At 44.7% G+C, this 5,583-nt stretch overlaps 1 pseudogene; it reads left to right on the forward strand.

Moving 5' to 3' along the window:
* Window positions 1-832: 832 nt before the first annotated feature.
* LOC123138822 (wall-associated receptor kinase 5-like) lies at window positions 833-4,915 on the forward strand (annotated as a pseudogene).
* Window positions 4,916-5,583: the final 668 nt, after the last annotated feature.

Below are 5,583 nucleotides of genomic sequence, written 5' to 3' on the forward strand. Positions count from 1 at the left end.
AGTCAAGCACAACCGGCTGTAGCTCAGCCCTCGTCGGCTTTCTAAACCCTAGAGGCATACCCAGTTACCGGCAAGGCAAAGAACCTTGCACTCCACCAAAATCACTCAGATAAATCGACACCATCACAGGAAATAGGATAAGCCACACTCTTCGCAATGTTAAGTTCTCAGACCGGATGCATCAACAAATGTCTTCAAGATGGCCTGGACAGCAACAAAATCTTCCGGCGAAGGATTATCTGCATTTAAGAAGTACTCCCTCCGTCCCATAATATAAAAACGTTTTTGACACTACACTATATAAGAACGTTTTTGACACTAGTGTAGTGTCAAAAACGTTCTTATATTATGGGACGGAGGGAGTAAATAATTAGACCGTTTACTGTGCAAACGACCAAAACCTTACAACTTAGAAACATGGCCTTCATATTTGCGCAAGGCACATACAGTCATGCATGTTAATTCAGTGTCAGAAATCCAAAGGCGAGAAACATTTTCTTGCATAATTCGAATCTAGACATGCATACAGTTACACAAAAGACGAAAAGCGCATCTTAGCATTAATATATATATTTTTTCATTTATATATTACGATTGCAAGCTCAACTGAAATTTTCACAGTATTTACAAATCATTGTTAAAATTTGTTCAGCCATGCTAAAATTTTCAGGTATATTTCGACAACAGAAAAATGCAAAGTACACAGGAAGTGTTGCCTACAACTTTTAGAGTTGAATTGAATGGCCATTAGCTTGCTCACTAATTTTTTTCTCTTTTTCTGTAGTGCTGTGCAGCAGAATCTTCTTGCCAACTCCAGTTTCAGGCAAGTAACATGGCGCTCGAGCTACTGGTAGTTGTTGCAGTCATGTTGCACCTAGCCTCTACATCAGCGCAGCCTGGCCCCGGATGCCGAACGCGATGTGGTGACGTCGACATCCCTTACCCATTCGGCATTGGTTCTGGCTGTGCTATTGAAGGCTTCGAGATCATTTGCCCGAGGACTGCCGATGGAATCGCCAAACCGTTCATGGTCATTGAGAACGTGGAGGTTCTGGACATCTCGGTGCCCCGTGGTCAAATCAGAGTTTCCACCCCGTCTCGACGTACTGCTACAATACAAGTACAAGATCAATGGAACAGAATGCTTGGTCCCTTGACTTCTCGCGAAGTCCGTACCGCTTCTCCCATGTACACAACATGCTCATAGTTATTGGCTGCAACACATTCGCATACATGAATGATTTCAGAAGCACTACAAGATACACGACAGCGTGCGCAGCGGTGTGTGAGAGCCCGGCAGCCCTGACAAACGGTTCTTGTGTTGGTGCAGGCTGCTGCCAAAATGATATACCAAAGGGTTTAAGGAGCTATAGATTCAGTTTCTTTGATGTTTATGATGATTCCAGTAGTACGCTTTTCAACCCATGTAGCTATGCTGCCGCGGTGGAGACACAGACATTTAGCTTCAGCTCCGAGTACATAACCACTACAAGGTTCAATGACACCGAAAATGGGCAGAAGCCGCTGCTGCTGGACTGGGCGATTGGAAATGCAACGTGTGAAATGGCCACAAACATGCCTTCTTACGCGTGCCATAGCAGGAATAGCATGTGTGTGGACTCAACCAACGACCCAGGTTATATATGCAACTGCGCCGACGGATATGAAGGGAACCCTTACCTCTTTGACGGATTTTTTCTTTTCGAAAAGGGGCTTACCCCAGCCTCTGCATCAGAAAGATGCATACGGCTCATATTATTAATAAAAAGATCCAGCAACAGTCTCCAAGTCTCGTAACAGGAAGTAAACAAATGCTCACAAGAGCTAAACACAAAAGGCAGAGCCACAACCGGCTGGCAAATAAAAATAGGAGCACTACAAGCCTATCCTATTATATGACCGCCATCCAAACCGGTTGAAAATATCCCGAGCTACCATCTCCCATCGGGTAGATGCAGTAACCAAACGCTCCCTGGCCTCCGTCGGAGTGAGTAGCGACCACATACGGATCAACGCAGTGGCCCTGAAGATAACCTGCAAAAAGTAAATGTTTGTTGTTCTGTTAAAAACCAAATCATTTCTGCAGTTCCAAACTGCCCATAATAAAGCACACACGCCTACACGAATGTGCCTCGCTGTATCTGAATCAATCCCATCGAGCCACGTCCCAAATAACGACCTCTTTGACAGATGCAGAGGCAAGTTCAGTTCTTTGCTCCATGTGCATCTTTAGATCATGCACAACCGTTTTATGAGGAGTAACACAGGGTGCACATCATCCTTTCATGTTGATAGTTTGTAAGGAAAATATCGTTACTTACTGTCTGCCTGATTTTGATGGCTGCTAACACTTGAGTTTACAATCTGTTTTGTTTCTTTTCCCCGCCATCTAGCTTAGATCTAGTTAGAACATTTAACTTATTTTCTCTCTCTCTTTAATGTAATTTATGTTTACTTCGGTGGAAGAATGGCACACGTTACACTCATTATGCCATTTCAAAATTAGTATTTGTTGGTACTCCATACTCATATGCCTATTCAATCAATCACTTGGGCCCAAATAATTTGGTTCTTTGTTGTTGCAGATGCCAATGAATGTGAGAAGAATTCAAGTATATGCCCGAAGTCTGCAACATGCCACAACACTATAGGAGGGTATCACTGTTCATGTTCTCCAGGCAGAAAGTTCGTAATGGAAACAAAATCTTGTAACCCAGACATCACCCTAATCATAGGTAAACCACTAGATGTTTCCAGCATTTGCTTAATTCTTGTGTAGAAAACAATGGCCAACTGGTGTATGTATTAATCACCTTTAGTAAAAGAGGGCTCAACGAGCAAAGCGCACAGTGGTGTGTTTCCTTGTGTTAGGCACGCAACAAGTCTATCTGAGGAAGCTTTAAAATAAAGAAATGAAATGGTGAAACTTGAAAAAAAGTAAGTCCAGAAACAAGCATCAATGCATTTTTTAGAAGGCATAACCATATCTCATCATGATCCTTTAGCCAATTTTTCCACAGCAAGTAAACTTTACCATGCTTTTAGTATATACACTGTGGGATCAATTTGACTAACATAAACACCTTTCATGTTGATTTTTGCAGGCATTAGCATTGGCGCTGTCGTTCTGGTGATTATCATCTTCTGCATACATGTAATATTTGAGAGAAGAAAGCTTGCGAACGTCAAAAATCAGTATTTTCAGCAGCACAGAGGGATGCTATTGTTTGAGAAGATGAAATCAGATCAGGGACTTTCATTTACAGTGTTTACTGAAGCAGAACTGGAACAAGCAACAAATAAATTTGACAAAAGCCAGATTCTTGGACATGGAGGCCATGGCACTGTGTACAAGGGAATAATTAAGGATATCACTCCAGTGGCAGTTAAAAGGTGTGCACTGGTTGACGATAGGCAGAAGAAGGAATTCGGCAAAGAAATGCTGATTCTTTCCCAGATCAATCACAAGAACATTGCCATGCTATTGGGGTGTTGCATTGAGGTGGAAGTCCCCATGCTAGTATATGAGTTCATCCCAAAAGGAATTTTTCGATCTTATTCATGGCAAGAGCCGGAAACTGCACCTCTCTTTGAGTTCTCCTCTAAGGATCGTCAATGAGGCAGCTGAGGGGCTTGCATTTTTACGTACCTATGCAAGCCCACCAATTTTACATGGTGATGTGAAAACCTCTAACATCCTTCTTGATGAGAATTACATGGCAAAGGTATCAGATTTTGGGGCATCTATAAGTATGAGTTGTACCGAGCGAATTTTCAGCAGTGGCACTAGTACAATATTGAAAATTCAAAATATCATGTGTACGTGTACGGTCACCTCTAGAAATCTCTTGTAATTAAGTAGCAGACGGATGGACGGATGCCCCCATATGTTTAAACTCTATTTAAGTGACTGGCCGTAGCTCGGCTTTGCCTTGATCAATGGCCATGTTCATATTCTTAGCTGAATACTCCCTCCGTTTCACAATACATGCTTTCCATTTGTCAAAATATAGATGTATCCAGACATGTTTTAGTATATAGGTACATCCATTTGAAGACAAATAGAAGTCAAGTATTTTGGAACAGATGGAGTACATGAGAAGTTATTTTGCGTTGATGGGCACGGTAGGTGTAACGCCCCAAGACCGATGCTCTAGTTCCTTCCAATTATATTGTTGATGTTGTGTGTTCAATTGTTTGTTGCCATGATCATGATGAGTGTCTTTGTCGTATTTTCCCTTCTTGCATTGTCCATCATTGGTTATATTACATTATGCCATCCTTGTTGTTGCCATGATCATCTTGCTTGTTGTCGCATGTGCATTTTAATTGTGTATGTTGGTGTGATCCCTTTCTCTTCATATTCATTGCTGTTGGCATCTTCACCCTTCAAGTTAATCCATCTCCAAGCAAACCCCATCTCCATCTTCCTTTCTTTCAAATTTTAGACATTTTCTCGAGTGACATTTTCCTGCCTCCAATAATGTTCAATCTTTGCCAATAAATCATGCACCATGCCTACACACTATCTTCCAAATTTCAGACCCTTTGGAGTTGTTTTGGTTGCGTTCAAAAATGGCTCAAGTTTGAATTTAATTCAAACTTGAATTATTTTTCTACCTATAAAAATTGCCAAGTCAATTTATTAAAATTCTGCACAAATTCTGGACTCCAGGGATATTCTCATATCTCTCTCCACCCTCTCCATTATTCCTGTGCTTTTCTGTCTTGTTTTCTGTCTGAAGAAAAGAGAAAAGAAAAGCAGCAGTGGGCAGCCCAGCGCAGCTGCAGCGCAGCCCAACATCTCCCGCAGCCCGGCTGGGCCGGCCCAACTCCCTCTCCCTCACGGCCCCCTGCTCCCTTCCTAACGCCGTCGTCCTCCTCCAGAGACAGAGCGCTCGCGCCGTTGGCGTGAGTTTCACGGACGCCGAGGTCGTACCGTCTGCCCCTCCCCTATATAACCCCCTCGGCGTCCACACCCACCCTAGGGTTTCCTCATTGCCGCCGCCACCTAGGGGTCTCTCCCCTACCCTCCTTCTCCTTCCTCGTGAGTACCCAAGCGAAACAGAGAGCGCCGTCTTGCTCGCCGGCGCGCTCTCGGTCAAGTCCAGCCGCAGCCAAGGTGCCCGGGAGTTTCACCAAGTTCCTCTTCATCCCCGACGTCCTCTGCATCGCCGCGGGACGTCAAGGACGCGATGCCTGCATCCTCTCCCTTCACTGCTTCGTCTTCTTCAGGGACCGAGCACCATCGCCTCGATCAGCGCCGTCCCCTTCGTCTTCTTCCTCTACGGCAGGAGATCATCGCCGTCGGTCATCCCCGAGCTCGATCTACTCCACCAACCAACCCTATGTGAGCACGATCACCTCCCACGCATGGTCCTCCTCTCGTTTGTGCCCTGTTTCGGCCATGTCCTCTCGGACCCGAGAGCTTCTCCGCCACGGCATAGTCGCCGGCTTAGTTCCGGTGACCCCTGCTTGCGTTCTTGCTTCCGCTGCAATCACACCGACGCGTAGGACATAAGGGTGTCGATTTCCGTCGTTGGTTTGCTCTACCTCCACCACCGCGGGACCTCATCGCCGGCG

Source organism: Triticum aestivum, chromosome 6B (assembly GCF_018294505.1).
Source record: "Triticum aestivum cultivar Chinese Spring chromosome 6B, IWGSC CS RefSeq v2.1, whole genome shotgun sequence".
Taxonomy (NCBI): domain Eukaryota; kingdom Viridiplantae; phylum Streptophyta; class Magnoliopsida; order Poales; family Poaceae; genus Triticum; species Triticum aestivum.